The sequence below is a fragment of the Mauremys mutica genome, chromosome 2, assembly GCF_020497125.1.
Source record: "Mauremys mutica isolate MM-2020 ecotype Southern chromosome 2, ASM2049712v1, whole genome shotgun sequence".
Classification (NCBI taxonomy): Eukaryota; Metazoa; Chordata; order Testudines; family Geoemydidae; genus Mauremys; species Mauremys mutica.
The window spans coordinates 181,631,217-181,655,937 of NC_059073.1; the positions used below are offsets into that span (position 1 = coordinate 181,631,217).

General features: G+C 40.1%; 1 protein-coding gene across 7 annotated transcripts in view; it reads right to left on the reverse strand.

Annotated features, from left to right (window-relative positions):
* LOC123362924 (poly(rC)-binding protein 3-like) overlaps positions 1-24,721 on the reverse strand; it is a 752,406-nt gene that overhangs the window by 205,996 nt on the left and 521,689 nt on the right. For 2 of the 7 annotated variants that reach the window (XM_045003480.1, XM_045003485.1), the window contains exon 1: positions 21,899-21,944. The exons of 3 other annotated variants lie outside the window; for them this stretch is intronic. The gene's annotated coding sequence lies outside the window, so the exon portion shown is untranslated. 2 more of the 7 variants (XM_045003478.1, XM_045003484.1) reach the window with 1 other exon arrangement.

A 24,721-nucleotide genomic window follows, 5' to 3' on the forward strand; every position in this document is an offset into this window, starting at 1 on the left:
AGTGAAATAGACTGAGACAACAGTGGCATGCATGGTATAAAACTTTAGATAGACAGACGGAACAAAGACATGACAATTAAAAAAGGTCACTAATTTTTTTTCCAACTTCCAAAGCAGGTTCCTTCTCAAACTGATTGTCAGTAACAGTTTTGTTTGGACCTTACTGTTTTACAAACTGCTTTTCCCATCCATTTTTGCAAACCGTGGATAAAAGTGATGGAGGAATCTTTCTACGTCCTTCAAAGGATGCTAAAAATACACAGTGAGGAAAACTGCACCTATGGAAATGTGCACCAGCATGGTACAAGTACTCTTTTAGTAAGCTTGAACGTACTCAAGACAGCGTGCTTTATAGACCCAACTGCAGGACATGTAGATGAATCTGACAGACATCATGGACATAAATCATATACTCATCAGAAATATCCCAAAAAGGAGCTTTATATAGGAAAGTTACTGTTCAGTGTGCTGTGCATCTACATTTTAAAAATGTTGATAAAAATCTGCTGCCAATAAGAGTAACGGTTGGGTTTCCTGTTTTACATATAATTATTGCTATTATTCCCTGAGAGCTCCTCTGTTTAACTCATGACCCTGATTGCAACTTGGAATAGATGTATTAGAATTCAAAGTTTGACATAATGAGCTCTGAGAGGAAACAACCCTATATATGGAAAGCTATCCTTAAGCATCAGTTGAAGTTTTCTCTTAAACACTGTTTTATTTGATAAGCAAAAAGTGACACCACCACCAAATCATGTAGTATTAATGCTCTTTTCTTTCACACGTCCCTGATCTTGGAAAAAAATGGATTATGCTATTTCTTTGTCTGAATAAAATGTTGCAGTTCCGGAGATAAAGACGTATTCAGTTGAGCAATTAAATAGCTAAATAAATGAATCGGCAGAGCAGAAGTGGCAGATTTAATTACTGCTTAGAGCTAGGAAGAGGAACTAATTATGGGGTTCATGAACCACATGCCACCCTTTGCTTTAACCACGTGCTTTGATTCTTTTGGATCAAGCTCAGCAAATACAGCAGCAACATGCACCAGAATAAAAACTATTCAAACTTTGAAAATGAAGTCTAATCTTTGTCTAAAGCACAAGCATATTCAGTACTCTGTTTTAATGGCCTATGTTCAGTTGAATAGATAAATCAGTAGACAGTTTGAGCAAGCTTCTGTTGAATGGATAGAGCTTTAAAAAGCATAGTTCTCCAAAAACCAAGGATAATCAAGTTCACTGGATATGAACAGCATGAAGGTTGCAACACAAAACCGCACATGCATGGCAATTAAGGCATAAAGCATATTGATGCATTAAGTAAGCAATTAAAGGCCCTGTTCAGTAGAAAGTGACCATAGTTTGGAAATTGCAAAAGCCCTGGGAGGTTGTTGGTTCTAATTCTAGAGAAGGCACCTATTCTATAGGTCTTTTTGCCGTGACAAGCCATAAGACAATTTTTTAAAAGTCACCTTTTTCTTGTGGTCTAATTGTATGATTATCTTTGCTCTTTTCTTGTAGTGCTGATGCAAACGGTAGTTAACCTGAGTGCTAAGCCCATTCTCCTGCAGGACTGCGTTTGAACAGGGAGGAGGACAGGCAGGCATGGCATTGGTTATCTTCAAGGCGTTCAATGGGCTAGGCCCAGATTATCTAGAAGACTACACCTAAAGTTGTGGGATGAGGACCAGGGTCAACAGCTGCACTCCTTAGGCACAATGGAACTTTCTCAGGCTAAAGCTTTTCTGTGCAGGAGACAGGGCTTTCTTGGGAGTCGATCTATGACTGTGGAACAAACTCACACAGAAACCAAGGACCATCAAAAACCTCATCACCTTTTGCTCCAAGGACAAGGGATACTACTTCAATTTCGATTTCAATTTCATAAGAGCTTAAAAGAGCAAAATACCTTCTGAGAAAAACGATTAGCCTCTAACTCCAAGGAGCAGAGTCAGGCCCAGAAGTTATTTTTGCCTGTTAGCGTTAAGGTAACAGCTGATTTTTCCTGAATGTAGAGAAACATACAAGTTTGTCTCAATTATATTTGAATATTGGGTTAGCTTGTTTGTAAAGATCTACAAAAGAAGTGACTAACTGTGCTAGTGGGTGTAAGAAGGTGTTGCTGGTTGACTGGTACGAAGAATAAATTACTGTGTTTTTGGTAAAAGGTCTAAATAATGTATTTATTCACTGCTAGCTACAGAGCTAAAAATAATTCAAAATCAGTCACCTTTCTCTCCTTTCAGAGTTCAAAGGAGAGATGCTTTTTGCCCTTAATATTCTATTTTCCTAATATTTCAAATACATAAATATTGGTAAGCTGGAGGTTGGGTGAAACCTTGTAAAGTTCATGGGTATAATGGATACCTTTTTTTGGTCAGAATAAATGTAAAGAGCAATTAAGCTCCTTTATGGAATAGACAGCTGAAAAAATAGGAGCCACTTCTCAAAACGCAGGCTCCCATGCAAGGCAGAAGTAGGTACTGAGAGATTTTCCCTGGAGTCTGAATGCAAATATAGGGGGCTGGGTGCTGCTGGATGGAGCTATGTATGTGTGAAAGAAGCAACAGAAACACCACAGAAGATCACAGAAAAGGCAGCAAGGAAGCCTGACAGCCAGTCAGAAGAGCACTTGTAGTGTGACCCTGAGAAAAAGCGAAGAGACAGAGCACTTTGGGTAGCGTGCTGGTTGGAAAGAGGTTTGGAACTGTGATAAAAGAAAGCTGTGTGATGTTTGATTCCTACTGTGTTTAGGGAAAGAGCACTTTGTGTACATTCTTTGTAAATAAACAGGATTACATCAAAGATATATGACTCTATCATCAATTTCTCCTCTTAATGGTAATAACTTGCAAGACCCCAAATATTGGCTAACTGCTTGGGTCAAAAGGGGGAAAATATTGTAGTTTTTATGTATTATATAGATATGCAAAGTAGCTACATAAAAATGAGGAACAGTTGCAGGAAAAATATTGTCAGCTTTCAGAAAGATTAAAAAGCTCCAGTGAAGGTTTAGAAAACAAAATGCTGATCACGTTCATCTGTATTTTGAAACAAAAAAATTAGCATAGCTCACACAAAATGTAGACCAAGGACACTAGCTGCATTTCTGAATATGAATAATAGCACAATACTATTCATCATTGAAGACTATTACAGTTATGTATACGTATGCCTTTTATAGTCTAGCTTCCATAAAGCAAAACGTTTTTCTCCTCAACCAATTCTCCTGCTGGAAAGATAGAGTTCAACATAACTTTGGATCTTCTGTATTCGTAAAACTTCAGCAAATATTGTCTTCAGCAGTTGCAGCAACTCTGACAAGGGCCATGTGGCTTTTAAAAAACCCTAAGCATACGAAAGAAATCCCTCTCAAGTCAATTTTAATTCCTTCACCAGAGAAATCAATATAATCTCATTCTCAGGAAAAGAAGATATCTTGCCTAAAATGATCACATCTTTTAATATGCTGTATACATTCTGCTCTTTAATTCCTCTATGGGAGAGTAGGAATGTAAGGAAATTCTTGATGCAAAGGCTGGTGGTAGACAGTTCAATATGCTGGTGCAATGAGAGAGCTATCATTGGGCCACTGCAGAGTTTGACTAATGTGTGATCAGGAAGCTACTGAAGAACTGCAGAGTTAATAAATCTAAAAATAGGAAAAGCTTTGAAGTTTATATTGGCAATTTCTCCTTGTACAGTACCATCAAAACACACGTTGTATTGATGTCAGCAGGCAATACGTGAATTTAGGTAAATATTGGAGTTTCAAGACAGAGCTATCAAAAACCTTATAAAGCTACTTTTCTTGGAGCATTCTTTGACAAATCAGAGAACACATTGGGCCAGATTCACTGGCATAGGTGCAGCCACAGGAAAAAACTGACAGTAGGAGACCAGGAAAGAGAATTCTGTTCAACATGAGATAGACAAAATCAGGAAAAGGATACCCAGCCAAGTCTGGCCCTAGGTGAATTTTTATCCCCAATCCCATAGCATATTTTATTCCATTCCTTTAAAAATGTTTTGAACATTATAGAGAGGAAAAATACTCCAGTGATTAGCCAATAGACTGGGGTTCAACTCCCTACTGTATCACAGACTTCCTGAGCAACCTGGGGCAAGCCTCCATCTTTCTATGCCTCAGATAATAGTACTTCCCTACCTCCCAGGGGTGACGTGAGGGTAAATATATTAAAGACTGTGAGGTGCTCATACACTCTGGAGCACATAACAACCTGAGACTTGGAGAATTTTTCTCTTCTTCAAAGGGATAGGTCCACAGAGCCTCAGTGTGGGTTGCCATTCATCTGTAGCTGTAGAGGGCAGAATTAAAGCTGATTGGATGGCTGATGAGGGACTAGCCTCCAACCCCTCAGTTACAAGATGCTTCAAAGCTAGCTCCTCTGACCATGAAACAAAAAAAGAATCTCTTATGCTGCATCAGCACCGTAGAAAAACACAGTCAACGAGAAACATTATAATCCATAAGAAAGGTTTTAACTCCTGCGGAGCAGAGAACTTCACCATAATGAAAGAGATCTCCCTTGTATTCTCAGGGAGGACTGGATCTGTGATCCTATTCCTTTACGGATGGGGAAGTTTTCAGGTACGCAACCACAAATCTTCAGTGTGGGATTTTCTCAGAAATGACAAAAATCCTAGGGAGGGAACAAATTAACATCACTGAGAGAAAGGATTCCCTTATGCTAAGGAATTGCCACAGCATGCAGGACTCACCTACCAAAGACTGAATCAGCTGAAGACTATCTACCTTGTAAAACTTGGTAAATGTATGCAGGGATGACCAAGTTGCAGCTTTACAGATTTCTTTCTGAGGGGCCTGCCCTTTTTCAGTGCATGATGCCACTACTGCTTGGGCTGAGTGAGCTCTTGTACCCAATGAAGTATTAAGTCCTTTTGTTCTATATGCCTCAGCAATGTTCCAGCATATTCACTGTGAGACTGATGATTGAAGGTGCCTCAGAACATCTTTTCCTTCATTGAAATAACCCCAGCAAGGCTATTCTTTTTCTTAAGCTCTCAGCTCCTTTCAGATAAATCTCGAAGGCTTGCCTTAGTCCAACAAATGCCACAGTGTCTCCTTTGGGTGAGAAGAATGTGGACAAAAAGAAGGCAATGATGTCTCTTGTTGTCAATGAAAAAAAATCAAATTACATTTTGGAATAAAGCTAGGATCCATTTCCGAAACCACCGTACATTTGTGGAAGACGCAGCAGGATGCATGAGTTGATGGAGTTCCCAACCCAGATACCCTTCTTGCTGAGGTGACAGTGATCAAAAAGGTCATTTTGATAGGTAGTACAATGAATCTAATTCCATAGATTCAAAGGGCGCCTGCATTAAGGCATTGAGCACAATGTACAAATCCAAAGATGGAGCTCAATGCACCTCAGGAAGACACTATAACTGAACTGCTGAAATGAAGCAATGTAAGTCCTTTTGGTGGGAAATGGAAGACTTTTCTGGATACACTCAAAATTACTGGCAGTGAAGAAACATGCATTTTTCAGGTATTACCTTGCACCCTGAGATCAAAGTCATCTTGTAAAAATTCCAAAATATGGGACACTCTGCACCAAACTTTGAATTTAGACCAAATCCTTCAATAAGACCTGTTGATTTTCTCCTAGAAAACAGAGCTGTCACAAAACTAGCAGAGTAACAGTTTTTGTTTTAGAAATCTCCTTTCATATGCCAAAATGGAAGGATTATATACAGGTAGGATGATTAGCATATAGAGTAGCCTAGGCTGAATATTCAATTTTATTGTACACCTCCACCCAGATATAACACTGTCCTTGGGAGCCAAAAAATCTTACTGCGTGATAGGTTAAACTGTGTTATATCGAACTTGCTTTGATCCACTGGAGCGCGCAGCCCCCCCCCCCCCGAGCACTGCTTTACTGCATTATATCTGAATTCGTGTTATATCAGGTCGCATTATATCAGCGTAGAGGTGTATTAACCCAGTGCTTAATTTGTGCCAGGGCTTGCTACAGCTGAGCCATTGAGAAATGGCTGACTACATGACAACTGGGAGATTTCCAATAGATCCAACTTTCCCCAATTTATTTTGTAACCAGATATTACTCTGAATTTTTGAATTAGTGATGGGAGGGCTGTGGGTTCTAGTTTGGATATATATAAAAAGGCATCATCAGCATATAACATCAATTTGTACTCCATGGAGCCAAGCTGTATATCTTGGATATCTGGATGGAGCTCAGATAGCTATTTCCGAGGCCTCAGGATCCAAATAAAAAAGTAATGGAGACTGTGTGCATCCTCGCCTAGTACCCCGGAAGAGACTGAAGGTATCTGAGGTCACATTGTTGATCATGATGTGAGAGGCTGGATAAGAACATAATAGTTGGATACAGGAACTAAATATAGGTCCAAATCCAAATTTCTGTAGGGTGTAAAACATGTATCGCCAACCCACTCAAAGCCATTTCTAAGATTACCACTCTGTATGGCTAAATTTAGTGCCTTGCACGGCTGCTATTCTGACACCTTTCTAAGATTAATATGGCTTGTGGTTTGGGATCATCACTGTTAGATCTTTTTATATTTATGCTGCAAGACTTTTGGGGTTAAATGATAGACTATTATTAATTTGTCCGACATCTGGTGTATTTTATTGCTTAAATTTAAATACAATAAACTAAGCCTAACTGATTAGACATCAGAAACAGAAGAAAATCAAGGAAAAGAGAGGATGGGAAAAAAGGAGATATAGCAGTTTTAGAGTGTTTTCACAGGTTTGGCATTCTGCAAATTCTAAGTTTTCACTTAACATATTAAGAGACTATCTTTTTCACTTTCAGTTTACAGATCCAGTACCAGATCCAGTCCCTCAATATAGCCCCTTGTGTAGCTCCAATAGCACAAAAGGATTGCAAAGCTACACTACCCTTGCAGATAAGGATTCAGTGTAAGGGAGGAATCTCTTGCTAGTGTGGACACTCCCAGACCACTGCAAGAATGGACAGAACTGATCTTGGGCATCTCCGAGTTATATTCCTTCTCACAAAACATTCTCAAAGGATGATTTTGCGTGATTCCTGATTCAGATGTCGAGGGCCAACTGGAAGGTTTAGTGAGAAAATAGGACACTTCCCAGGGGTACCCAGGGTTGTGAGACACCTTGCTACCACCTGCCCTTAGCATGAGGGGAGCCTTGTCTGTATCTGACAGAGTTCAGCTCACTTTCTCTCCCAGCCATTGGCAACACAAGCCCTTCTCTCTCAGCCCATGAGGTCACTTCTGTCCCTCATGCAGGCTAGCGATAGGCACATTCCAACCCGAGTCCTTCAAACATCTCCCTGCAGAATCCAGCCACTTATTCATGGGACACTCTCAGAATTATCAGGCCTGCTGTCCTCAAAGGAACAGTACACTATAGTTTGCTAGTTACACTTGAGAACATAGAGCTGTGTAACACACAACACTTAGATTTGTTTATAGAGAACACAACTATAAGCTTATTGAACAAAGAATAGAGATTAATACAATAGCAAACAGAACTATTAAAAACAAAAGTTTTCCATATAAAATAAATTCATGACATGTATTCTACAGCCTAAACTCAACTAACAAGATCCCCTCTTGCCCTATAAGGTACTGCTTACCCAAAGTCCTTCTCACAGCATTTTTCAACCAAGATGGCTGAGATCCTCCTTTCATGAGATCAAATCTGATGGCAACTTGTTTCCCCTTGATGAAGGATGCCAAGACATCTTCCTGCACCTCTAGATATACTAGTCCAGTCCTTTGTTCTTCACCTGTAAAACAGGGTCCTCTGCCCCCGCTGTTCACCTCTTCCTGTTAATTTTCCTTCTGATGTCCCCCGCAATCTCTTCATTAGCATTTCACTCGGTATGCAAATCCATTGTAAAACACACAGTACACAATGGTCAGCCAGGGAGATAAGTATCTCCCACCTTCAGTCTGGTGGAACCTGATGTAAGGCATGCTACCTCTGGGTCACCTCTCTTTGACTACAAGGCCTTAGGAACATAGTTACCTCTCTCTTTATATGTATATATCGCCCGCCACAAACCCCTTCTTAAATATTATCTATTTCACAAAGATTATGATTAGCATGATCTGTTTCCAGTAGAAACCTTACATGGCACTCTTCGGTGAACTAGAATGTAAATACCAGACTCACAGGAACGTTGTAACCCTCTGCCAATTGGTCACAGGAAGTATAGAATGTTGTGCTTCCAGTATGCTGATGACATCCAACTCTATGTCTATCTCATCCAACGCAGCTACTACCATCAAACGCCTCCCCCCCGTGTCTTGCTGCGATGAGCTAAGTTAATTGAAGCTCAGTCTAGGCAAAATGAAAGTGATGCTGGATGGCTTGGGTAACAACCAGAAGATATGGTGAAGACTATCTTTGCCCCTGTGACTGAAAGTGTGTGTCCAACTTTTGTTACTTGTGTTTGCAATCTACACATCTGGTTAGCTTCTGTTAGTTGAACAGTCGCATAAGCCTCTTTGGACCCATGCATTTAACCTTCAACAAAGCAACTTCAATCACGATGAAGCATGGAAAGCCAAATGGAATTCACAAGAAGTCACAAACACGTTGTGAAAGACCTGTCACAGAAGACCCCTGGCCTCGACATCCCACAAAGCTCATGGGCAACCTTAACCTGCATCTTCACAAACCATGGCAAATGTGGATACTTGCTGCACAAATGGAAAATTAAAGATTCTCCAGTGTGCGACTGTGGTCGCCCAGAACAGACCATGGAACATATAACAACTCAATACTCGATTCACAATCATACGAAGAAGAAGAGTAGAACAGCAAAGGCCAGGATGGTCTTCTTTCCATCTGTGTCTGGCTAGCAAGTTGCAACCAATCCCCCTGTTCCCTGCCCTCTGACTGCCCCGACACTAATCCACCCCCCCCAACTCCCCTGCCCTCTTCCAACACCTGCTCCCTGCCCCCTTACCGCGCTGCCTGGAGGTGGGGGCCGAGCTGGGCTGGGGCTGGGACCGGAGCCACCCAGCCAACGTCGGTGCCGGACCCGGGGCTGGGCAGGAGCCGCGCCGCCCGGCCGAGGTCGGGGCCAGGCAGGAGCTGCGCAGCCCGGCCGGACCCAGGGGCCGGGCCGGACCCGGACGCCGGGCAGGAGCCGCGCCGGACCCGGGCGCCAGACCCGGACCCAGGCGCCGGACCCGGACCCGGACGCCGGGCAGGAGCCGCGCCGGACCCGGGCGCCGGACCCGGACCCGGGCGCTGGGCAGGAGCCGTGCCGCGCTGCCTGGCGAGGTCGCAGCTGGACCCGGGGGGCAGGAGCCTGGCGGCACGGCGCCTGGAGCCCTCCTCCCGCTGGCGCCTCCACCCCCTGGCCCCAGCTCACCTGGTGGAAGCCTTCTCAGCCCTCCCAGGCTTCCCGCGCGAACAGCTGATTCGCGGGAAGCTGGGGAGGGGGAGGAGAAGCCGGAGGAGCTTCTGAAGAGGAGGCAGAGGTGGAGTGAGGTGAGCTGGGGCCGGGGGAAGGGTAGAGAGCTGCTAGAGCTTTTGTTAAATTTAAAAGCCCTTTTGGAACTAGTTGTTCCTCCAGGAACAACCAGTTCTAAAGGGGCTTCTAAATTTAACAACCGGTTCTCGCGAACCGGCTGCAGCTCACCACTGTGCCTGCGTCCAAGATTGGCACCAGCTGCCTCTTGATTTCCAAGTGGAGTTTAAGATTTTGGTTTTGTTCTATAAAGACCTAAATGGCCTATATGCATCTATGTAAGAGACTCCATTCTCCTTATGGTACACTTCTGCAGCTGAACTAGAGGAAGCACACTAGCTGGAACCCTCTCAGTTTAAAAGAGGAGGCTGCTTGCAGGGGGATTCTCGGTGAGGGACCTTCACCTTTGGGACTCATTTCCCCTGACAGTAATCTGAAATAGCCAGAATCTGTTGACTTTTAGGGCACTCCACAAAGCCCATATGTTCCCCCCAGTTTTGGGGAATAGGACAGAAGTGTGTTGGTTGGTCTGTTGGTGGGTGGAAGGGTGTTCCTTGGTTTTGTCTGTTTAGTCATTTCTAGATCTTGGGGTTAGCAATGTTACTAGATTTGTAATGTATGAGAATTGTATTTTTACCTTGTTGAGAGTGGGTCTAGACCCTTGGATAGACACTTGCTTTTTGTACAAATAAAAATGTAAGGTGTTTATCCCGGGCTCTGTGAGTTCTGTACCACTGGACTCACGGTAACAAAGGCACCTAGCTGTTCAGACAGAGGGAATCAAAAATAGCCCCAATACATTGTACAAAAACTCTCTAAAACATGTGTGCAAAATGATTCATGTAATGAAAGGTTTTAACAACACTTGTTAGGGTGATTTATCTGTATAGCTCACTCATGGCTTCCCCATTAAAGCAGCCATCCCAACTACACGTTGACAGCACTTTTATACCATATCATAGCATCATATATTCCCTAGCTATATTTATATAATCACTTATTAATAATTAACCACCAAAATAAAAATGGAATGGAATAATCACAATGCAGCCACCTCTGGAAGAGAATGTAGCAGCTGTTTAACAGCACACATAACCACAAAGATTTAGGACACAAAACAACAAGGAGAAACCACTGCACTGCACGTATGAGTTGGATTATTATCAGTCCAACAATTCAGCGTATGATGGAGGAAACAGAATTAAATTTCAAGTGTTGTTATAAACAGTAAGGAAAAACATTTGAAAAATTATTTACTTCTTTTTATAGACAATAGACAAACATGATGCAAAATTTGGTCCTTTCATACTACAAGATATGAACATCTCTCCTGAATCAGTGTTTGCCAAGTGAAAATGAAAATGATGAACCCCCAATTAAAAAAGCTATCAGTTTAAAATTCATTCAAAGCTAACATATTTGTGAAGGTTTGAACATGTTCTAAAAATTGACAACATTGCTTTCTCTTTGACATACAGTACACTTAAAAGAAAACTACATAAACAGCATTAAAATGCCATTTAATTAACTTAGGATATGATGGCTAAAATGGTGACGAGAACAACAGAGATAATTTGTCATAATGATTTTCATTTAAAAACTGCTATTAGACTAATTGAATTTAGCAGAGACCAAAAGCACACATTTTCCCCTATTACTGCCTGTCAGCTAGTATTCTGGGGCCCAATGGGAGTTCTGAATGTGGAGTGCTTGCAGAATCTCACCCTACATCTGAAGCTCAAAGAAGAGAAGCGATTTAACTACACTGACTGCAATCCATCTATATTTTAACATGTAGCAAAACCAGAAGACTTTGCTCTGATTTTATCTTCTAACACCGTTATTTTCTAACAAATTTTATATTTGTAATAGCATTCCTTGCTCTGTATGAAAATAAGTAGCCTTTGCCTTGGATAATAAGGAACATTACTGTACATTCAAAACCAGGATAACCATTATTTTGTTTCTTCATTTTTCAAATATCTGAAGGGTTTTCTAAACACTGTTAAAACACACACAAAAATCCCACTGGCCCCAATTGGAATAGCCATGTTTGAGTTCAGACTCAAAATTCTCCTACATTTATAAAATGTTCAAGCTGTATTCCGCTCTTGCTTTCAGTGTTTTATTTTATTCAAAATTTTTCTCAGATTAGTCTTGTAAGATGAACCACTTTGGAACTAGCAGCAAATTCTATAATAACCATTAAATGTTAGTCCACTAACACATTCATCTAGTGTATAGGAATCGTGTAATATACCTTTAAATAGTTTGTGAGCCCTCTAGTGGTTCTGTGTTCTATGTACAGAAACCTGCCAGAGCAAAAGTGTATACCTGTAGCTAAGTCTTGCATGCGTATAATTAGTAAACATGGTTATTCGCACCCCACCATGTGGTTCTTTCATCTTACATTTGTTGTGTAAAGAGCAAAAGATACAAGAATCTGCATCCCTGAACGATGCATCCCTGAACGATCCCTAAAAGCTGCCATACAGTACATGTACATTGGTCTTCCGTAGCATCTTTCATATAAATATGAAAAAGTAGTTTTATAAACAAAAAACAACTTAAATCTAAGAACACCCCAAAGAAATAAAGCTTGCCAGAGATGTACAGACTTTGGCTGAATGTACGGAACGTGGATCTTGGAGGAACATAGTTGTGTGGAGTTCTTTTTTTAAGCTGATTTTTAACACCAGTAAAATTTTGTTCCCTGCCCAAATCCATCTGATTAGATCATTTCTAAGTTGCAAAGCTCCTGCCCATGGAAGAAATTTACATGAATAAAATACGTTATATGGTTTTAAAAATTACTTACTAAGGATGATTATGAGTTGAAATTTGGTCAGGAGCACTGGGCTTACATGCCACTTTAATGCCATCTTTGAGAAAACAGAGAGTCAGGACCTTGGTTGACATCTCAGAAAAAAGACAGCACCTTCAGTAGCATTGTGGCCTTAATATTGTGGTTGTTCATTAATTCACTAGAGATGAATAACTGCCTGCAGCAGTTAGGAATAATAACAGGCCTCCCATCAAGTAGTCATATATGACTCAACTCTGTTTAGCTTGGACAATCTGTGAAACTTACAGGACAAGATGACATACAATAATATGGCCATAATAAAATGCTTACAAGAGTAAAGCTAACAGTGATGGTGTAGTAGCCACTTGCCTGGTTTTGGTAGGGTATTTCTCATAGTAGCCGGCATATCGAACTGTTCACTAAATAACAACCTCGATTTTACAAACATCAGTCTTCCAAATGACCAGTTACACGAACCATTGTTCTCCAACAGGGAAAAAATTAAATCACACAAAAGAAGCGATGTCAATGAAGAGCAAATTCCTTCAATGCACTGGATATTGCTTTGCCATGATGTGAAGGACAAGAAGAAAGTGATGCAGTGCACCATACTGCAATTTATGCACTATAACTATGGTAATTTTGAGATGTTCAATTTTATGAACTTTCTGATTTTACGCACTGCTCAATCCTCAGTTAATTTGTAAAACAGGGGTTCTGTTGTAAGTATGTCACCCATGTTTCTGTTCTTCCTCTTTCTACCCCATTCTCTTCTCTTTCCCAACCCTAATCTTTCCATCTTTTGTCCCATTGCATAATCCCCCCAGCACTCCCTCAATGTCTCTCCACCCCATTGCCACTCCAAACTCTTCCTGTTTCTCTTGATCTTTCTTTCTGAAATCTCCCCTATCCTTTCCAGCACCCCTGCCACTTCTTTTGTCACCCTGCCTATTCTTTCTCGATTTCTCACTAGTCCACCTCTCCTCCTCCATGGGGAAAGCATGTGTGGAGGAAAGCCTGTAACTCTTCCATTTTCAGCAGCTTGTGCAGGGTTCTTTTGAAAGCTGTTGTGTCTGCTGTTTCACAGGACTCCCAGGTTAGAGTATAGCAGTGCACTATACTGTAACACAGTATATCACATGACCAACATGAGCCAAAGATTAGCAATTCAAGCAGTGTGAAGAACCAATTTTTTGGTTCAGGAACAGAACCGAAAAATTATAAACAATAGTTTGGGGTCAAGCTGGAATGATTTTTTTCGATGAAATAAATGTTCAAAAATGTTTAATTTTGGGTTGACCAAAACATTGTGGTTGACCCAAAATGAAATGTTTTGTTTTGATTTTGAAGTTTGAAACATTTAATTGGGGGGTGTGTTTTTTTTTAAAATAAAATTGAGAGAAATTACAAAATAAAATGTCTGTCCAAAACAAAAAGTCAAAATGTTTCAATTCAGAAATGCCAAAATGAACAGCTTTGACTTTTCTGAAAACTATTCCTTATTTATTTGTTTATGACTGAAAAATTTTGCTGAAATTGACATGAATTCACAAATTGTTTCAGTCAACCTACATCTGCATTTTTGCCCCTCCCCCAAAAAGATGTTATGTGAAAAACTTTGCCCTGCTGTATTAATTACAGTTCATAAAACTCCCCATATGTCCTAAAAGCTCTTTATGTGGGCCAGGAAAAAGGAAGCTTAATGTTATATCTGTAAATGTGGCACTTCTAACATTTTTCAAGAGGTTGGATTTTGAAAATAATATAAATTCTGTTTGGTCAAACTTCAGAAAAATTGTTTCCCCCCCCCCCTCAACTCAGCCTTATAAAAGTCACTGATCAGAACTAATTATACTGGCCAGGGCCTGAGGCATCTGAATACAATGATACCATAGCTATAAAATCTCTCTTTTATGTAGACAGAGCCTTAGAATAAAATCAGAAATAAAAAGTATAATATCTATAGACAGCTCATGAGATTTTTCTCTTCGATATTCCTCCCTCAGATGTCAAGCCCTTAAATAGGCCAATATGTAGGCAATCTCTTATTTAACTAGAATTACAGCACTCACTTTGCTTGAAAACACCATAAATTGTCATAACTGCTTACGTACCAGTTTTTTCAAATCAGTAACTATAACTCCTGTATATTGCATTACAATCCAGGTCTTTCAAAATGTCAAGTTACCTCCAGAAGAATGAATGGTAGGTTGTAATGGAAGAGGCATGCTCTTGGAATGGGAAATAATTCAGAATTATATGCATGCTGTAATACAGACAATCCGTTAGTACAGACAACATAGAATCATAGAATCTCAGGGTTGGAAGGGACCTCAGGAGGTCATCTAGTCCAACCCCCTGCTCAAAGCAGGACCAAACCCAACTAAATCATCCCAGCCAGGGCTTTGTCAAGCCTGACCTTAAAAACCTCTAAGGAAGGAGATTCCACTACCTCCCTAGGTAACCCATTCCAGTTCTTCACCACCCTACTAGTGAAAAAGTTTTTCCTAATATCCAGCCTAAACCTCCCCCTCTGCAACTTGAGACCATTACTCCTTGTTTTGTCATCTTCTACCACTGAGAACAGTCTAGATCCATCCTCTTTGGAACCCCCTTTCAGGTAGTTGAAAGCAGCAATCAAAGCTGCTTCAACTTCCCTGTGTTTCCAGGCGAAGCTCCACAATGTCCCAGGACTGATTAACTTGAGTACAAATTGATGGCACTAATAACCTGTAAAGTTGATTTGCAAAAATGCCACCTTGGGCATTGCTAGACTTATTAAACCTTGTGTTAAGTGATTCAGTCCAACAACAAGGTTGCAGGATGACACTAACTTACATTAAGACAGACCCTTTTACTTATGCACTAGGTCCCAAATCCTCCGCCTAGCTTAGAGGCGAAGCAGCCGCACTGGATATGCCCAAACACATATCCAGTGCAGCAGGAAGATTGGGGGCTCTGAGAGGAACTCCAAGCTATAAACGATTGTGCAGCCTTTCCATGGACCTCCTCCAACTTCAGTCCCCCCCACCCCTCCTTTCTGGATGGATCTGCTCTGGTTCTGCTGCTGCAGGGAATGCCACAGCTACAAGGGTGTCATTTGTTCTAAATTAGTGTCATCATGCTTTGTAACAAATCATAATCTTCCACTAAGGGCAACACACACAATATCCTTGATAGATGTGACACCAATTAAAGAAGGATCTTTAAAATATGCCTCCCACCCCATAAAAATCTATGTACAAAGACGACATCATCAAACAATTCCCATTCAAATGAACCTGTCTTAGAAGATTCTGGTTTATAACAAATCTGAATCAGTTGCCTTTGTTCAGACTACAAAACCAGAGGAAGGGAAACAGGACCCTAAGTAAGATAATGTGACAAAATATATTTAAATTACAGCAATTATTGAAAGATCATTGGGCTCACCAGCACATTGCCACTTCTCTATGGCTTAAAATCAGTGGGAGTCTTTGCACTGACTTCAATGAGTTCTGGATGAGGCTGTATAAGCCTGTTCTTTGGAATTATGGGTCAAACTGTGCCCCTGTGATCCATGTGTGGAGGGTTGCTTTGTCACACAGATCTCTCCTTCCTGGGCAAAAGGAAGGCTTTGCCACCTCTTTGGGACCAGTGGAAGGCTTTCTTTGGTCTGGTGGTGAAGGAGTGAGTGGACAAGAGGATATGTGCTTTGTTCCTCTACCAGTCCTGCAAGGAGCACGATGGAAAAGTAATGTAGCCTGTCTGGGGCTTCCTTTTGACAGTGGGATTCTCCATAACTCATGGAGTTACTCCAGATTTATAGGGGTGTAATTGTGAGCAGAACTTGGCTCATAATATCTAGTATTCTTTTTTTCAAGGATTTTTAAAAAAACAGATTCCTGAGACAATTATACTATGAATACTCCTTCCCAGTACAGTCATTAATTAAATTACATTTTAGATATAGAAGATGGGTTTAGAAGCAGTGTTTTGGGGCTGTGGAAAATAAAAGGATTCTCCATAACTAATCTTTATGGCAAAATATCACCTGCAGTTTTATTTTTTTTATTTCCAAGATATATTTCAAGTTACTCTTTCTTCCGCTTCTTATTATGCAAACTACATGCTGCAGATATAGCTTCTGTTTCAATAACATATCTGAGTTGGTTTGTAACGTCTATATATCCATCCAGATCCAACCATACTATTGCACTCGTAATAACACAGCCTATGTTGTTTGTCAAACAGCTGAGATAACATTAGTTGTTTAAAATTCTGGATCATCACAGGACTAATAATCTGGATGCTCAGAGCTTGTACTGCCCAAGGCTATTCTAGGCAGGCCCTATGGGTTTTACTTTCGGCAGAAGTTCCAAAAATTCAAGGAAACACAGACCCTACTCAGATAGTTAGGGGGAAAGTAATTAAACAATAACGATTGTATATATACACACCACACCTATAACAATTAGACCTGGCCAAGAAATGGTGCGGACCAGAGACTTGAACCTGGGTTTACTGCATTCCAGTTGAGTACTCTAACTACTGGCCTATTGACTATTTTTTTTTTCAGGTATGCAGAGCTATAAGTTTACTTCAGAATAAAACACAGCGTCATAGGGGAGAATCAAAACTTTTGAGTTGCACTTGACCATATCTTTTAGACAGAGCAGAATTACACTGTATATAACAGACAGTAAAAGTTCTTAAAAGTTGATAATTACAAATATCATTTTACTTTCTACCTGTACGATCGTCAACATACAGTTTACTATATCAAGATCTCTAAAGGCTTAAAACAAAAAACAATCCCTCTAAACTACTTTTAAACAGTAAAATTTAAGTAAAATGCTTACATTCATTTGACGACAAAAAATATTAAAAATGCTGTGAGAGTGGTGCAAGGGTGTCTCTGTCTCCTCTCACACTTTCCCTACCTTTGTCCCCCTCCCCTTTTGACCAGAAATTCCATCCTGGACCCAAGAAGCCTTTCCAAGTAAAAATTAACCCTTTTGGGGAAAAACTTCAGTTTCAATGAATTGGCATTTTCGAACAAAAAAACTCTTTAAATCAAAAATATCCTGTCCAGCTCTATGTACAGTATACATCAATTTTTTTTATCAAGATAAGTCAATTTGCTCATATTACTTAACTTACTTCTCAACTCAATATTGAATCATTCGTGTTTTGCTATAGACTATAGAGAATTGTAATTCTTTAGTATTACACAAAGTAGTATTAAATAGTTCAGAATTCTTAGTTCATTTGGCATTGATTAGATGGCACGAAAAAAATAAATTAACATATACTATACATGTTCCTGGTACATTAGTGGTGATGAAAAATTAAAATAATGGTGTTTTGCTCTTAGATTAAGATCCAGTTCAGGCTGGTAACATCTGAAACTGGGTAGGCAGAACTGACACACAGAAGGTTTACTCATAGCCAAATGTACAGCAATGGGTAAAGATCACTCTGTATCTGACTCAGAAAAGGTAAGCTAAGCCTACAGGACATCATCTATTGTTTGGATGATGAAAACAATAGTCCTTTTCTTTCAGGAATGCAAGAACTAAACACATCACCACCTCCTAAATCAGAAGGGAAACAAAAGCATGGGATTGATGTGTAAAAGGAAAATAAAAGCTGCCTGCTTGGGTGATTCAGAAATACAGACCTGCACTGCCTAACATAAGAGAGAACAAGTGACCTGAATGTATACACTGCTACTTCCAGCACTACCCACAGCCAAAAGAAAACAACATTTATAGGGGAACAAAGATTATAGGGATGGAAAAAATGAGCTGGCCCCACATTGTGGAAGAGGTGAAAAACTGAAAGCATAGGCCAGATTTTCAAGAGAGTTTGTTAGTGACCACCACCAACATGCAAACTCAAGAAAACATCTTCCCCCTCTCTCTGTCCTTCTCTGAAGTGATAAGAAGTGGGGTTCACCCAGAAATAAACGGCACAACCCCGGAGGGAAGAAGTAGCGCAACATTGGTTTTCATGTTCTATATTCTATATGGTGTCAGCCGCTGGCAGGAGGAGAGCTATGCAAAAACCATTCTGACCCATACAAAGAATGGGCTTGTCTCAGCTTGAAATTTTGTCTAGTTTTAATTTTATCTGAGCCAGTTCACCCATCCCTACTACAATGAGAACACGGTCAATAACTGGAAATCAAGGAGGAGGAACATGTACAACTCTGTCCAAGGAAACATAGCTATGACATATGGGCATTTAAACAGCAGGAAAAATTGGTGGCAGTACTCAGAACTCATTTCAGGCAGAAATATCTAAGTGCTAAAGTTGTTCCCTCCTCTCTGACATGTGCATAAAGATCTACTTTGGGTGCTGGGAGTGGAGACCAGGTTGGCATAGGCTCTACGTTTACTGCCCACATTCTGTATTAGCAGTCGTGCTAGTGCTCCATGCTCAAACAACCAATTGCTCAGTACAGAGCTTGTTCAATCAGGCTTTGGACGGGAGTTCAGAAGTTGGCTCTGAGTCTGTATGTTCAGAAATGCATCCTGAATAACATTCATCCATCAGCATGGGGTTTTCTTTAATAGTGAAACTTGACATTTCACAACTCTATTTCACTGCTTTCCCTTAGGAAAGGAAATAGTAACACAGAAAAAAAATGTTTTTCCTGTAGCTGAAGGTGGTCATGTAGGAAAGAAACCAAAATCCAGGCATATAATATATGCTTGGCCTGTTCCCTGGCCTAAATTGCAGCCCCCTGTCATGCCTACTCTGAATGATGATCATAAAATCAAATACTGAAATGGCTATTCAATTCTTATTCTATAAGCAGAAATTGTGATGTTCATTATTATTGGCTTTTCATGCTTCAGTAAATGTCTTTAAAATACCTTTGTGAATTGGCTGACGTGTTTTTGAAATAGTGGAAATATTATACTAAATCAGATGCCCCTGGTTTTTGTGTTAACAAAATTTACTTCTTAATGTTCTTCCCTCTCGTGTTTAGACTCAGAAAAGCCCTCTAAACATGAAAGCACGGGGTTCCATATCTATTCCATCACAATGACTGCATGTAACTTGCTTACTTAAGAAGAGAAACAATGAGTTTTATTATCTCAATGGCTGCAAAGTCAACTTCAGATTTGAAAAAGAAACATCCCAAATTCTTTTCCCTCTCTCACTCTCATTATCACTACCCATAAAAGTTCTATTTGTCATTTACTGGTAGGGAAACTAAAAGGCAATTTTGTTGACAATGCACTTGGCAGAAAACAATCCACCTTCCTCTTTCATAGTTGTATTGATGCTGCAATGCTAACATGAGTAAAGAGTAGAAGATACATTTGCAGCGGATATGCTGGGACAGTAAGAAAACAACAATTTTTGCATCTTCACTTTCTCACATAAAGGATTTGTGCTTCAAAAGCAGGTGATAATGGATTTTAAAGCAATATATTTCTACATGCAATGGGTAGCATGAGATGACTGACCGTGGGCCGGTGTCTGAGTTGCTGTGAGATATACTCTTGAAAAATATTCAGATCCACCAAGTAGAGTTTAAAATACCTGCTTTTAAATGTTATAGCTTTTAATAACAGACTTCCGTAATAGACTAGAATAATTCCAATCAATTATATACAGAATACGTGCATAAAAATAAATACCTGTTTTTTTAAATACCTTTAAAGGACATCACCCTACAAAGTCTTATTCCTGGGCAAGTAATCTTACTCAGGCAAACAGTTCCTTTGAATTCAATGCAATTAGCCCGTTGCACAAGAAAGAGTTTGCAAGATTAAGTCATAAATATGTATTTATCAGATGCATGTTCTTTACTTCTTTCAAGTACTGTATATAATAATAGGTAGACAGTAACCATCCAAATTCTACAAATATTATACTAATAAAAAAGGGGACAACTAAAAATATTATCTAATGCCCACCCAATGCCCCAAACCAAAATCATCTGTGTGGAAAGATGCCATGTCTGTCTCTCAGATACAGAATACAGACTTTAAGAGCAGCTACCTAGAGACACAGTTAGCCAAGATATCAGAACTGGGAACTGGAACAGATTCTAAAATATTGGTCATAAAATTAACAATAAGCCACATTAAAATAATATTAAATTAAAAGCAAAATAACTCATGGATGTCAAACTTAGTGCTAAGGCTGCTGTGCTCATTCCTAAAATTCAGGACAGAGGGTCAGTCTTTGCTTAGAATTTCCTGGATTGTTTTAGTTTGTGCCACAACTTTAAAATTTACTTTAAAATGCGTATGGTGTATTTTGCAAAGTTCTGCATGGCATAATAGGATATTGGAGATAGGATAGAAACAGAAAAATTCACAGGGACTCCAGAGGGCTACACCAAGATATACCCAAAACAGAACCAGTCTTGCAATTAGCAAATACCATTGCAGATTAGACCCCAATCCTGCAATCAGATCCATGTCAGTGGACCCTTATGCCTTTGAGAAATTCCGCTGAAGTCGATGGCCCAGATCTTTAGCTAGAACTCAATAACCATTGAATTGAACAGAGCTATGACAGTTTGCACCAGTTGATGATCCAGCTCTGTGCATCCTCAGCTAGGTTGAGGGGTGGAGAGCTTCTGTGTGGATGCAAGTTTTACTTAAGACAGCAAAGAGTCCTGTGGCACCTTATAGACTAACAGACGTTTTGGAGCATGAGCTTTCGTGGGTGAATACCCACTTCGTCGGATGCATGCATGGGTTACTTAAGACAGGAATTTCATATCCAAATAATCAACCCAAAGCTTTCTGACAATATCTTTCTAGATATACATAGAGAATACTCCTCAAAAACTAATTCAAAACACAGAATTACATGTGTTTTCAAGTAAAAAGAAGTGAGGATTATGAATTACAATTAAAATGATGTTTCTTATTTTTCTCTAAAACAATAATTGGCATGTACCTCTATGCCAAGTTGTAGGACTGGATCTTTAGATCTAATGTGTTAACCAAAGAAGCTTTACATATTTTATGAATGAAGTTGCTGTTGCATGATTCAACTACTAGTCTATCTGTACTTTAAAAAAAAGTGACTAGGAGTAAATGTGCAGCAGACTAAACTACATAATTTTATCATCAAGTAACATACAATATTGATGGAATAGTATAGAAAAGGACATATTGTTCCAGTCAACTGCAACATTGCTGTAGTTATAGATGAATAAAACATTTTGACCCTGATTTCAACAATAGAAGAAAATAACAACCTAAAAAGTGGTAAGCACTAGTATCCATGGGAAAACATTCCTAAATTCTATTTAGCTTTTAATTTTATCATCCCGAAATACTTGACAAGGAAACAGACTATTTTATTCTCAAGTATTTTATCACAACTGTAGCCTAGAAGAACTCTCTTCAACCTATCAGATTCTGATTTCCCATACAGAATGAATGTATTGATGCACTTATATTAAATGGTTTACTCACAGCACATTCATTCAGATTCACATGCTAGTTTTCTTTCCTTCATAAAAAGGCATCTTTGAAACATGGCTGAAAAGCCAGTTCAGAAAAAGTTGTCTTCTGAATATAACAGCTGAATACCACATACAATCTCAGTATACTCACAGGAGTGAATCGGTAACACTGCACATTGTTCTGAGCATAATGGGAAATGCCATCTAAGCTAGCAAAGGGGGGTGGGGGGACCTTTTCCCTGATTGGCTGTTCATCCTAAGCTGCCTGGCAAAGGTTTGAAATATGCAATGCAGGGAAGTGATATTCTGTGGCATTCATTCAATTTACCTGCACTAGACTCCAGGGAGCCATACTATTAAACAACAGCTCCAGTGGGTCAATAAAGTTAACTTAATTAAATTGCTTTCCCTCCCTCACTTCCAACTAGCAAGATTTAGGGCAGAGGGACACAGCGTCGCTTGGAAAGAAAAGGATGATTTAGTTAATCATCTGATGAAGCCAGACATACATTTTTGTCAATAATTATACCCACAAAGCAAAGTGCTAGTTTAAAATGAAAACAATCATGTATGTTGCGAAAAGAGACTATGCCTACTAATGACCAGCCATTAATATTTTTCAAGAACCATCAGTTTAATCCACTACCTAAAAGCAAGGAGCAGTATCTTATTATTGCTCTTTGTACTCCATAAAACTAAAATTACAATTGCTTAAGTGAAGTGTGTATAAAACATACTATCATGGCTACAAGCATTATAAACACAAGCTCTTAATTTGAGAGGGATGGTACCTAGTACCTTTCTGGTCATTTGGCTCTCTGTATCCTCACTGGCTTACACAAGTCACCTTTCAGCAGTCTTTCATTCTATTCTACACTGAGTGGTGCAAGTAGTGAAACCTATAGTTAAGGTTGCCCAACAATTTCACTTATAAAAACTTGGTTTGCAGTTGCTTGTAACTTTGCCACACTTTTAACCGTTTAGCTTGAAATTTTCCATGCCAGGAGTCTGACTCAGGCTGAACAGTTCTGGAAAGCTTTAGTTAAAATGTTTTAACCATTTTTGAGAATGAGATGAGGGAAAACACATTGTTATATCAATGTTAATTAACTATTATAACTATTTCATTGAGATGCTGTAGGACCTCCATGCTTTGAAGCAAGAGGGTAGCTTGATGTCACGGATGTGCCTTTTTCTGTCCCTGTGAAAATTCCCCCAAATTTATAAGCCTCTAAAAAAAAAATCTCAGTTTGAATATACTCATTTGAAGCTTCTTGGAATTTGGCAGCTATGTTATCTGAAGATTCTGCCTGCACTGGGCATGCTCCATCCCCTCACAGCTCCTGCCTGCCAACAGGACTGTACTTGCACCATCCCTCACCCCACGACTGCAGGGGCTGAGCAATACTTTCCCTGCAATTGCTCCTCCTAGCAGCTGGGGGCTGCTGTGGCATCAGGCACAGCAACAGATAGCAGAGAGACTATCTGTGCTCTCATGGCTCCCTGGCAGAGTGAAGGAGAAGGAAGAGGTAACAACAATACACTTAGAGAGTGAGGGTCCACAGACCTGAATGTCCATGGACACCTGGTACGGCTCCACAGAGTTATTACTGATCTGGTGCAGCCAGGTTAAACATGGACAATTGTGAGGATGCTGCCAGGCAATGTCCCCTCCTGACCTCAAATCCTATTTTCAAGGCTTGACGTGCAGGGACTTTATCTCCAAATGGGCTATATGATCAAAAAGTACCAGCTGGCAATGACTGATGATGACTTCAATCCTCTTGAGGCCAGTTCTCCATAATACATCCCTCTTACTGATAAAATCAAACCATTTTATGCCCTACAGCCACTGCTGGCAACACATATGAAATGCCTCCAGCCTCCTGATGTCCTGTTTAAGCAATGTCCATGTTTCAGATCCACATAAAAGGATTGTAAGTACACAGGTTTGATGAATCCATACTTTTGAATATAATTTCACCCTTTTTTTGGCTCTAGACCCTAATGCAGGTCCTTCATAGATAAGGCTGCTAAATCAATTTTCCTTAGGATGTCTAGCTAGCAATGCCCATTTGTTGTCAATTTACCACTTAGGATAGGTGAAATCATCCACTACTGCCACAGTTTGTCCCTCACCACAGATTTCTTGCATCACAACTTTTGTGCTGACACTCTTATTTTTTGTTTTTCCCAAGAAACCCTTAGCTCAAGGGCAGGTACCATGTGCTGAAAGCTCTCTAAAGCATCTTTAAGGTCATTTGCATCCTGGCCAAAGAGGATGACATCATCTGCATAATCCAAGTCAGCAAACAAAGTTGAACTGACCATTATACCGGTATTGGTGGAGATATGTTCAAGGAGCCAATTAACTGCATGGCAGAACAGGGCTTGGGCCAGGACACATCCCTGCGTCACCCCGGATCTAGTGTAAAACCTGTCAGACCTATGAGTTCCCATGGCAAACATGTCTGATTCATTATTAACCTCAGGAGGGTGTTGGGGGCACCAAGTCTTGTAGAGCCTTCTACAGAGCAGCACTATCAATAGAACTGAAGGCTGCCTTTATGTCTAACATATGCTGCTGTCGAAGGACAACTGAATTCATAATGAATCTACCAGCACTCCCAGCTATCTTCGAGACACCACTGACTTCCTGAGGAAACTACAATCCATCGGTGATCTTCCACTATGGATGTAGAAGCCCTCTACACCAATATTCCACACAAAGATGGACTACAAGCTATCAGGGACAGTATCCCCGATAATGTCACAGCTAACCTGGTGGCTGAACTTTGTAACTTTGTCCTCATCCACACTATTTCACATTTGGGGACAATATATACCTTCAAGTCAGCAGCACTGCTATGGGTACCCGCATGGCCCCACAATATGTCAACATTTTTATGGCTGACTTAGAGCTGAGGAAGCGTTGTTCTCTTCCCCTAATGCCCCTGCTCTACTTGCACTACAT